This window comes from Cuculus canorus, chromosome 15 (genome assembly GCF_017976375.1).
Source record: "Cuculus canorus isolate bCucCan1 chromosome 15, bCucCan1.pri, whole genome shotgun sequence".
In the NCBI taxonomy this organism is placed as follows: domain Eukaryota; kingdom Metazoa; phylum Chordata; class Aves; order Cuculiformes; family Cuculidae; genus Cuculus; species Cuculus canorus.
The window spans coordinates 15,591,872-15,604,221 of record NC_071415.1 but is presented as its reverse complement, the minus strand read 5'-3'; positions in this window follow the sequence as shown (position 1 = coordinate 15,604,221).

Genomic DNA, 12,350 nt, shown 5'->3' with positions numbered 1-12,350 from the left:
TCTTATATCTCCTTGGAGACCTTGTGAAGGTTGCAGTAGGTCTCAAACAATGGCTATAACCAAACTTTACCTATATGAACCATCTCAAAATTTGTTTAAAGCTTTTAAACACCTATTTATTTCCTCCTAAAATTAAATGTTTATTTCCCGAACACCCTTTTAGGGTTCAACTAACAAATCTAATTGTAATTCATTTGAACACTATTGTGAGTATACTTTCCAAGGGAACAGAAATCAGATGTGATAAATGCCTGAACATGAGATTTAACCTAGCATCTGTTGTTTGAAAGAAGCATTACAAAACAAAAAAAGGGTAACCGTGTTTTGTTTGCATTTATTCAGTAGGTATGATGCTTAACTGCAGATTTAATGGGCTAATTCATATGTTTAGCATAAGTATATGCTTAAGTGCTTTGCTGGATTCAGGCATAAATTGGGATTAAATTGTAACTACTTGACAAATACTTCTTAAGAAGGAGGCTTATTTGTCCTCTCCCCAAGGTGAAAAGAAAGCACATGAGATTCATGTCACAGAGATTCTCTATGTTTTCTCTACCGAGATTTTTAAAAGTTGAGCAATAAATTACTCGAATATTCATCTTTTCTCTTGGGCTGGAAATACCAGGTGGTTTAATTGTAGAAAAGGTAGAGTGTGCCCAATCCTCAGAAGTGGAATGTGACAAATGGAAATGAAATTTTCTTACTCCATTACTAAGCAGAAATCAATTCCAGCCTGTGAACACCAAGAAAAAGAGTGAAAGCAGAGTAGATTATCTCTTATTTTAAAGTCATTGTACCAACTATATGTACAAATTATTATTATTGCAACATAACAAAGCATTCATTTTTGTCATGCTAAACATCTCAGGATCAAGCCACAAAGTTACTTACTTTGTGCTGTAGTTTAGGGCTTCTCATACAAATGCCGTGTTTTGATGGTTTGGTTAAATTCTGCCTTCATACCTCAAGAGAAGTGTATGTGAACTTCCGTTCACTTTAAGAAAATGTACAATCCTTCCTTATATTTACTTGTTGATGCCTTTGCATTACTGGAGCGTAGTGAGCATCAGTAAAATCAATGTGCCTCTTCATGAGAGCTGGGGATGGTTTCTATATGGAGCAGTCGTCACTGGCCGGTCACAGCGCGCCTACAGAGAGTGTCTTGTCAGAAGTCACGGCTCTGCCATTGACGTGCTTGTCACGGGCATACACGGCAGCAAGGCCCGCAGCTGCGAGAGCCTCAGCGCTGAAGGCAGCTTTGCCACCCGCTTGCGTGTGGCTTATTTCTGACGCCCTGGTAGAACGGAAGGGAAGTCTTGCAGCATCACCGTCCTTTCCCACGGGGAGGGACAGGAGGCATAAAAGTGCAGCCCCATGGGTAAAAAGCTGATGCAGACTCTGATCTTGTGGCCAATTAAATAGATTGCAGGGCTCCTTGTTAAATTCTGCCTGTCTACCAAATGAGCAGCTAACCTGGGCAGAATAAGATTACTTTCTCATTTTACATAAGGCTTTCATATGCTATCCCCCCTATTAATTAACTAGATAAAAGGTTCTGGCTTCCTTGAACTCCTCTTTTCTTGTCTGATACACTTTGAATTAGATGTAACCATTATAAAATGTATCAGAAGATTATTTTTTTTCTCACTTTCTAGGTATTGTAGATATTTTTAGGTATCACACTGAGCAGGTACAGTGAAAATACCTTCCTCCAGGTGGGTGGTTTTAAGTGCTACAAAACCCAGTGTCCCCCTGGCTTTATTTCCTTGATGTACAAATTATTATTATGAGTTTTAAGCAAGAGTAATTTGTCTGCCAGTGGGCACATATTTTCCTGCTTTGGGTTTGTTGTCTTTGTTGTTATTATTCTAGGTAAAGGGAGTTAGTGCTTATTCAAAAAGCAGTGCCATTAAGAATGTTAATGAGCTTTGTACCCAGTCTTACTCTCCTGTAGTTCCAGCAACTGTGCCACAATTTCTTGTGCATCGGCATAAGTAAGGCATAAGCAGGATCTGGCACAGGTTAGCCACAGGCTTACTGTAATCCATAACGCAAATGAGAGAACAGAAAGAAGGAAGCTCTACATAATCAGAAATCAAATACTGTAGTCTCTCTACATTTCCACCTTGTCGCTTGCTGGTGGTATCAAACATACGTCCCAGCCTACACTAGAGGTACAACAAGCAGTTGCCTAGGGGAAAAGTGACAAGAACAGTTGTGTGTTTGAGCCTCGAGACTAGAAATGGTTTTGATTAAATTCATGTCATTTCACAGGCAGGTGCAGCACTCTGATATCCTTCTGTTTATTCCACAGCTCACCTAGCTGTGTGTATGGCAGGAGGAAAAGATGTCGGAACACATCACTGAAAAAAAAAGGGAGGAAAAACAGAAAGAAAACAAACCTAAAATTGAACTTGTCAGAATCAGCAGGGAGAAGGATGTAACTGCAAAGTAACTGATGCAGTTCAACTCAACAGAGACAACTGAGCAAATCTCTGCACTGGCAGAGCTGCAGTAAGCCTGTCCTCTAGGTGGGGACCAGTTTCGTAGCTTCAGTAAGATTGCTTCACTAAGTAGGAGGAGCAGGATCTGGCTTTTAGAAAACTGCAGAGAATATTACTGCAGGGTTCTGATATTCCCCCCCCCCCCCCGGTTTAAATTGGCTCAGTAGGCCTTGTAAAAATCCCTGTGGGTTTGAACAAAAAATGATTTGCAGTTTCCTAGAGGCTGACAACTGTTTCTCCTCTAATCAGATGTTGCCCTGAAGGGAGCTTTGGTCTCCCTGTGGATAAGGCAGTGGTAATCTAAAGTTACTTACATGGGGCCAAATCCTGCTTGCTGGCATGTTTTCAAGAGGGTTAGTAGTTTATTTTACACCTAAATCCACAAAGGCTCTGGATAATTTACAGAGCGTGGTAAGATTGCATGGCAAAAGTGCCTGTCCTTGATGGTATTAGTGCTTGGGCACACTTTTGACAAAGACACATGACTGTGATTTTCCTACCTTGAACTTGAAAGAGAAGTCAGGATTTAATTTTATGTCAGCACCTGGAGGCTCTTTATTTCTTGCCTCTGCTCTTTATTGCTCCCATACTGCAAAAACATACACCAAACTGAAGTCTCTAATAATACAGTCTATGGAAATCACAAACGCAAGGTCACACAGTGCTTGCTATTGGCCCCTGAAGTCCCACTTGGGCATGACTATAAAAGCAGAGACTCTTCTGCTATTGACTCTTCTCCTCTACTGCTGATGGCCTGGGAACACTAGACACTTACTAGTCTTCAGAGCTTTTCTTCCAGATACGTCATGAACACAATGGTATTTTCCAAAGGGACCACTGATCTCCAGCTGGAGTCGGGGAAGCTGTCAGTAGTTAACATTTCCAGTACAAGGCTGTGCTCCTGATGGTTGATATGCAAGGGCTTTGTCGGATCGATGGCAGAATTAAATTCCAGAGTCAGACTTGGCTTTAATTTTTTTTGGTAAAGTTGGGTTTGTGTGATAGGGGAAGACAAGCCGTCAGGAGCACTTAATCCCTTTCCTTTCCTTTTCTTCTCTTTTGTACTGGCCGGTGTTCCTGCATCAGGTGATGCAGGTGACTCCTCTGTTAGTTTTGTTAAGTTCCTGTGGATGCGTGCAAGTATTGATGGAGTACTGTGCTAGCAACGAGTTCCTGCAGCCGTGGGTTGGTTACCTTCCTTTTAGTCGTTGAATGAACCTGCAGATTTCGGCGCTGTACTGCTGTAGCACAGCACTGGTGGTGTTCTTTAAATACGCCTTGGATCACACAACCAAGTGTTTCTTCATTTTCAGGGTTTGTTCTGTTTTGTGATGGTTGTACGTTGACTGATGAAATAAGGTTTTGTTTTTCGGTTTGAGGTAGCTAATGGATTTCAAAGCTATTTGCTATTGTAATTTTTTTTCCTAATTGTTTTCTCTCTGTATGCCTTCACTTCCAGAACTCACTCTTGCATTCCCATGTAGTTAGAGTGATGCGGATTCTGTGCACTTCCACAAAATGGCACTCTGTTCAATAGCAATCAAGGATACAGACAGAGGAGACAAAGGCTGCAAGAAGATTATTTTCATCTCCCACTTGAAATGTAATTTCTAACCTGCTTTTGGAAAAAAATGACACCCCAGTCTCAGAAGTGGGTAACATATCATTTTATGTGGAAATCATTTAAAACTGCTGGGCGGCTGACTAATGAAAGAGACAAACAAGCTGTACATGAGTCAAATTTCTGACTCGGTTTTACAAAGGCGTTTTTTGCACAGACACCAATTCATAACCAATGGGCTTTTTGAAATGCTTGATTTGGCCTGATGTATGCGAAGGTTCTTGTAGGTCGGCACCACATCTAACATTAGGGTGGTGTCTAGTTTCTGTAAATATTGATTTCTCTTTAAACAGGTTGACTTTAACTTGTTTTTAATTAGTAATGGCAGATGTTCAGCTGGAAGAACATCTAGGGATCGTTATTCTAATAATGTCCTATTAGCTTTTAAACCTTCCTCTTAATGTAAATTTGTAATTAGAGTGCTCTGTCTATCTGCTTCATCCTACTACAAATTCTACCTGTAAGCCAATACACTGGGCTGCCAAAAAGGCTGCAGGGATTGTAAATTGTGTCTTATGACTCTGTTTCGGGTAATTGCACTCTGAGGACAAAGTGGAGTAACACAGCAGAGCTGCAGCAGCAGCCCTACCTTCTTCTAGTCCATAGGAAGGATAATCCCTTGGGTGGAGGATGCTTTGACAGCAACGGAAGACTGGAGAGGTGGAGCAGTGATTGTAGTCATCGTATCCCACAAGCACAAACAGAATCCGGGTGCAGAACAGGCAGTGCGTGCGGCAGCCCTGCCTGCTTCTCCCTTGCAAGGGCAGGTTTGGTGTTGGTCTGTCCCAGCAGGGCAGAACACGGGAGTGCCTCTGGCACTTGGAGGGACAGTTGTCCTCTGAGTATGGATGAAGATACGTATGAATTAAGACTGCTTCACATGAGTCATTGGCTGTATGACTGAGATAACATGTAGTGGGTATCTGAGGAGGCTTTCCCTCTGCTGGAAGCTTTTGCCTTTGTGTGTGTTTAGGTGAAAGTTTCTCCTCAAGGCCATTGTTTCACTGCCTCACACGAGTTCAGTTCCCAACACAATGGCACTGACTTGGCACTTCCTTAAAGTGATGTTATATCAGACTCTTACCAACCCACTCCAGCTCAAAACTGATATAAAACGTAAGTGAACCAGGCCGTGAGTTGTGTCTGTGAGCAGAAGTCTGTACTATTTAGCTGGTTTATTTGTTTTTTCTTTGTAATTTGTTTCTTACAAACAAAACCCAACCCATTTCTTTCGCTGCCCTCTGGTGGCATATTTGCTTTTCCTCATATTAATCCTCACATGCAAATATATCATCTATTTCATCTGTGAATCCGAAAGGAGACGTTAACGTCATTATCTGCACATGCTGCAAAACAGATATGCAGAGATCTTGTTAGTTGCCTATAGTAACATGGGCCAGGTCCAGACCTTCGGTGGCCGCACAGGATCAGGAGTCGATTGTCAGTCCTCTGGCTCCCATCCTGCCTACCGTGAGAGGTGCTCTTCGATGTATTACTCACAAAACACTAATTCCATTCACATTTCCTATTGCAGTAGAAAATGCTACTTCTTACTATCAGATAGGAGGGCATATGTGACTCTGGCTATATGTTTTATGTTCCCCTTGAGTACATAGTGTCATTAGACTCCTTCAGTGTTGAATCTTAGCTGTGTACCCACATTGAAATAAAATGACTTTCTAAAAAGCTCATTCCAGCTTTCCAGCCTCCTGGAGTCGAGCCTAGAGTGGCATAAATCTGCTGTGCTGTTTGTGAGAGACTTATTTCTAGTTCTGCAGTGACACAATCTTTTTGACATAACTGCAAAGATTTCCTTCCTTCCTCTCTTCCCATCCTGCTCGCTGTATGTTTTCTCTTGCTTCAGGCACAGTACTTAGCTACAGGTTTATTTTTAAATAAATAAATAATGCTCCAATGTATCCTTCAGCCTCTTTTCTGGATCGCTCTTGAAAGGTCACCTCATACTCACTTGACACATGGAATTTACCAGAGCTTGCTGACCTGTTTCTCTTATTTATCCTACAGCCTTTGCACCAGCAGTGTCTGCCTTTACTAATCAGAGAGACTGCACAAATGGAGTCAACAGGCAGCAGATTTTATGCTGATGTAGGAGAAGAAACAGATTCCATGTATTTCTTTGCATTCGTTTTACACAATGAAGGTACCTGATAGGTAGAAGGCTGGTTGGTAGTGATAGCTTACGAACTGCCATCCCTGTACACAGGGAGATATGCCCAGTCTGTTTTGTCTAAATCCATACCCTGCTTCCTCCTAGTACGCTGTGCAGCCTTACTTGGAGACTGGCCTATATGTTACCTCTTGCTGTTTTAGGGAAGAAACTATTAGGGTTCTCTTTTAATTACCTTGTATTTCTCAGTGTTTAACTTCATTCTTTCATTCAGGCTGTGCTTGAAGCATACCCAGCCTGATGTGACTAAGCTGTTGACTCACTTCTTTTATGGCTGTAATAAAACAAGATCTAATGACCAGTGTCTGGATATCAACCGTTTTCTTGCGTTTGGAATAAAAAGAACCCAGATTGTTCCTTCTTGGGATTCTGTGTCCTCGTATAACTTAGTTTAAAATACCAAGTGAGCATGGCCCAATTGTATCACAATTTTGGGTTTTTTATTTTTCTAGAGCTTATCTGCTTGGCTTTAGCGTTATCCCAAACCCTCCAGTTCCGAAAGTTTTAAACAGTGTTCTTTGGAATCTGTCCCTGTAACCATTAGTGCTGGTAATTGCACTCAAAGACTTAATGTAGACAATCAGCCTTGCACTGGGCCCTAGGGATTTAATAATTTTATGAATTTGCAGCTTGCCTCAATTTTGTCATCCTTCTGGTGTAATTTGAGGGCCTCTCAGCCCCTGCTGTCGTCTCAGATGTGCTCTTGCCTGTGATTCCAATGTGTCTGTGCCACACAGGTATGGACAAGGTCAAGTACCTAATTTTTGTTTGCAGGTTGACCCCAGCAAGTTTCCATGATGGAGGGAAGGCTGCAGTGAGCATCTGCATGAGAATGTGGCCCTTGCACTTCTGCTTATGTCTTTGCTGAGTATAAAGTGAATTTCATGCACGTGAACACGGTAGGAGAGAATTCATTTCCTCTCTCTATATCCTTGGTAGTTTCCTTGCCAGTGGCAAAATAATGGGCTATTAAATGTGGCACAGGTCATGGATAGGAAGGAGAGTCAGGGAACTGGAATTGATTCCCTGGAGCCTCCACCATCTGCTGTATTGAGGAAAGCCCACAGTAATTCTACCCATTCAATATAGACTCAGGGAAGTGATGGGTTTTAGCCCTAAGACACCTGCAATTGCAAGGCTTTCAAATTGAGATTATATCACAAGAGTTGATGCTGGAGTCATTCAATTACAAACAAGTCTCAGTTTCATTTAAAAGAAAAAAATGAGTTTCTGTACTGCACCACAGCAAAGATTAGCTTGCGTAGATGAGCTGAGCAACTAGGAAAAGCTCATGGTTGAGGGCACGGAAGAGTCCCACTCTTGTTGTTAACACATCATGATTTTAGAATCCATCTCACAACAGAACCAGTCTCATAATGGGAAATTTCTTTTAGTGAATGCCATTTTTTTTAAAACAAATGAAAGCCCCCAACCCAACAAAAGTGGTTTCATCAGATCTGAAGCTTTCTGTGAATTCAGATGATATTCAGCAAATACTTTGGGCAGGAAACCAGAGACGTGTGCTTTGGAGAAGTGGAATTATTTTTCTCACATGTTCTAGCTTTTGCTTTGACACTGTGTTTACGTTCCAGAATTGAGCTATAATTAATTTCAATTAAATTGAAAACAAAAGATAAATGAGACAAGAGGGGATGATTAAAAAAAAAAAATGTGGAAGGTGCAGATATTTGGATTCAACAAATGATACACCCTTTACATGCACAGCTCTTAATGTGAAGGTCTGGCTGTCAAGCTTTTGCTCTGTTGGGGATGGATGCTGCAGGGAAAGCTGCCCGGGAAAAATAAATTGAGGCTGGACCTTAAAGCTCTTGGACTGGTTTGTGCCCTTAGTACCAATGGAGAAAAACCCAAGACTCCTCAAAGTTTGGCCTCCTCTTTCCTAAAGACAGCAGAAGCTTTTTTTAATGTCATGTGCATGAATATTATGGGCTTCCTTTTCATTGGCTTTCTCATCTCGCCACAAACAGCTCACCTGAATGCCTCACCTTCCTGGGTGTAATCAGCAGGGCATTAAAATACACATCTAAGCCTTAGAGTTCAGCCTCTGAGAGTCATTAAAGATGCCTGAGAGGAAAACAGCCTCTTTAAAGTTTGGAGGAGGACATAGCACCTTGCTTTCCTCTGATAAAAGCAAGCAGGGGTCCCAACGAGACATCTAAGGACCTGATATCACTCAGGGAATTCTGCCTGGGAAACCTCAGGATCTGGGCTGATCATTGTATTTCTGCAGCTCTCGCAGGGTCCAAGGTTCCTGAAAAGCAGGGGTTTTTCAGTGGAGCTGAGCGAGAAGTTTTTATGCTCAGCTGCAAGACAATCACTAGCTTTTGATCAGTGGATGAGTGGTTTTAAACAATGAAATATTAAAACAATCATTCAATTAAATGTGAGCAGATGCCCCGAAGTGAACTGGTGTGGCTAACTTTACAGTTTTATTGATGATAAGGCTTGGAAGTATTTGATCATTTGTATTTCATGACTCTCTCTTGCTTAATATTATCCTTTTTTATAGCTGAGATGGTTTTAAAACCTGAGATAATTTTTTTGCAACAGCAATACATTTTCTAAAAAGAAAGAAAGTAAATAAATTGCAAATCTGGAGGGACAGCTTATTTAGAGTATAGTGAGACACAGGGGGCCTTACTCAATTTTTATTTAGAGCAAAAGTTTAAAAGATATTTAGGTGTCTCTAGAGGAAACTAACAACTGGGATTTTCAGTATCACTTGAACAACAGCCCCCCGTGAATACTCTTTGAAAACAGGCCCTCATTTCATATGGAGGTAAGAGTGCCTCTTAATAAAGCAGCCACAGTCTGTGTGCTCCCCTGGAGGCAGGAGCTGCTTCATCTTAGCACCTGCAGGGACTAGCATTCCGTGAAAGCAGGATCTAAACCACTTTGAATGAAAACTGCCCCCTTTAAAAAAAAAAAATATTTTATTTGCCTATTCTTTTGTAAAAAAATGAAAAGTTCCCATTTAGCAGACTTCATCCCTACCTCTCTTGAATGTCCTATATTAATTGATACCCAAATGTTTTTTTAAGGTCTGAGTTTCTTATTTTACTTTGGTTCTAAACTCTTGTCATTTCCTGAGGTAAGGGAAAGAGATGGGGTGAAGCCCCAGCCTGAAGATCCTTCATGTTATTGCATTCAGAAGCAGGAACACGTTCCTGTACTCTGGATCCTAGTATAGAAAGAATTCTCGGATATGGGAAACTGTCCTGCTTCATTACTCCTTGAAATGGAAACAACTGCAAAGTCCACAGTTTCGTTATTTGAATTTTCAGCAGCTCTGCTGCTAGACCTGTTTCACTCTTCCCTCCAGCCTGGCGGTGTTCCTCCTCCTTGATGCCAAGCAGATCCCATCCTCCCCGGTTGTCCCTGGAGCGGTGCAGTCTTGCGCTGGGGTGCTAGGTGAGCCGTGCCCCAGGAGCATCCCCCAGCAGCCTCTCTGCGCCGTGCAGAGCTCGTTGTGTCGCAGCTTGTGTGCCGGAGATGGTTATGTGTTAAGCTCAATATGTAAAGTGCATCGGGGCACACAAGGCTGCTGTGGACGGATCAGAAGGGCAGCTGACTGGCCTCTGACTGCCAAAGCTGGGCACTAAAGGGGTGAAATGTCTTCAAAACAGTTTGTCTTGTCACTGGATTGACCCTTTAGGCACCTGTGGTCCGTTGTGTCGTTTTCCTCGTTCCTTCTGTATATATTGCATACACTGGTTCTGCTGTGTTTCTGAATAAACCAGGCAGTAGCTTCACCCCCATTGCAAATGAAGAAGGTGGTGCAAGTACTGAATAGCATGAAGAGTGCAAATAATGACTTCCTTGGAAAGGTGAAATGTGATTTACCTTGTTACAGTAAACTAATTAAAGCCAGGCTCAAATTTTATCCTTTGGGCTATGCATTGACACCTGCTGATAATACAGTTAAGTACACTAAGTCAATGGGAAACAAAAGTCCCTTTTTGTATTAATATAGCAGAAGGAGCGTTATGCCTTCCTTCTGGGTTTTTAAGACTGACTATTAACAGTCTGGGGGAAAAATATGCTCTTGTGCTTCCACCTGACCTTTCAGAGTAGCACGTGGCAGCATGGAGTCGGGAAGGAAATACACACTTCTGGATGAGAATTTAATTTTCTGGAGGCAAAGCCTGTAAAGATTCAGTATAAAACTGTTGGACAAATTCAAGTAGGACTGTTTTGTTTAAAGAATCCCTTTCAATAGTGCCTGAGGCAGAGGAATACCTACAACCTCTGCCAAGTGTTACAGTATGATGTTCAATGTAGGACTAAGAGCTTATTTGTTATATATTTCAAGTTATTTTCTCATAGGCTTTTAAAATTAAGAACTCTATATTACAGAAAAAAAGTCTGTGGGACTTTTCAATGCAGAAAAAGTGGCACCAGTAAAGTCAAAGTGTGCCTTCATCCCAGCAAAGATTAATTGTCAAAAAGGGTGGTCGTTGGGGATTACATCATGGTAAATTGGAAATGTCTGAAAATACTGAGGAGGTTGGGTGGTAAAACACCTGCCAGATGGGAGACAGAGAATGTTTAAGGTGGAGAGAAAGGGAGCATCTCAGAGTGCACAGTGTAAACCAGAGCTTTTTTCTGATTAGAAGTACGCTAGCTAAATAAAATTAAGAAACATCTCTTGTCTGAGTTGGAATCTGAAAAAGGTTATAGGAAGAAATCTTTTCAAAATGTTTACAAAACACAGGGGAATGTAAATCTCACTTAAGTTTTACAAGCTCACAGACACTGGGTTTGGACTAATTTTTGTGAATATATCTGTACATATTTTCATGGTATTCCGTGCTTTTTTCCCCTTTGTTGGAATGGTAGCATTGGTTTATGTGTTCAGCAGAACAGATGTTAAAGAGTCTCTCAGTGAATGTGAAATTATAAACGTCTACTCGTTGCCACAAAGTTTTTGGTTACTAAAAATTAATCCACATGAGAAGACATTCTCTGGCTTAATCATACGGGAATTTTGCACAGATCTGGATGAACAGAGTTGTTTTTAGTTTGATCTGGACCACGCTGAAGATCAGTCCATTCCTGGCAGTGATTGCAGCTATTCTGAAAACGGTTCTTTTTTAATTAAAGACATATTACTACAGAAGGGAACGCTGTAGTGAGGAGTCAGAGGACAACTTATGTCCTAAACTTTTCTCATCTCTGTGATACATTGCATGTAATTAACAGGAATGATGAAGAGACTGGAGGCAGAATCCTCCTGAGCAGAACGTAAGGTGAAATGGTCTCTGTGTACTTATTGAATCTAATAATTTACATCTCATTGAATCCAATCAAGTTAGCAGTTTATCACATTAAGACTGCATTAAGTTAGCTGTCTCTAGCGAGACTGAATTATTGCTGGAGGGGGATCCTACAGCTCCGTGTTTGGGGCTTTTATATTTCCCAGGGAAAAGGTCCAGCTTTGGCTGGGATATGCAGAAAGAATCAAAAAACCCTTTGCAGAGGCCACCTTGCCTGGTGTAGCTCCATGTCTTTCTTGTTGGTGAGGGCAGAAAGCTGTGAGCCACCAAAAGGAAACAGCTTCATACTCACATCTCATTTCACTCTCAGTCATTGAAATATCACTGAAATTAGCAGGTTTGTTTTGAATTTTCCTCCTTGCAGCTGAGGTCTGATCTAGTCCTTTAAATGAAGTTTTATGATAGAAGACTCTCGTTAGGCAGGTGTGTAGGCAGATGGCAGCAATAGCAATTGTATAATGCCACTTCATCTTCACCTATTGAGAATATGGAGTGATACGCTTGTTACCACAATATTTTGAAATTCAGAACCTTAAGTTGCTGGATTTTAATGGAGAATTTTGTCTCTGTGTTGGAGCTCTCTTGGATGGTTTTACAGTTCTGGATAAAGGCTTCATCTAATCCCCCAGGTCCTGCTGTTGCACGTACGTAGGGCGGAGCGGAGGGCGCTGCCTGCCGGAGGCAGCCGCTCCAGGTGGACACTGCCCATGCTGGGTGGCTGCGGCTGAGCCTGGGAGCAC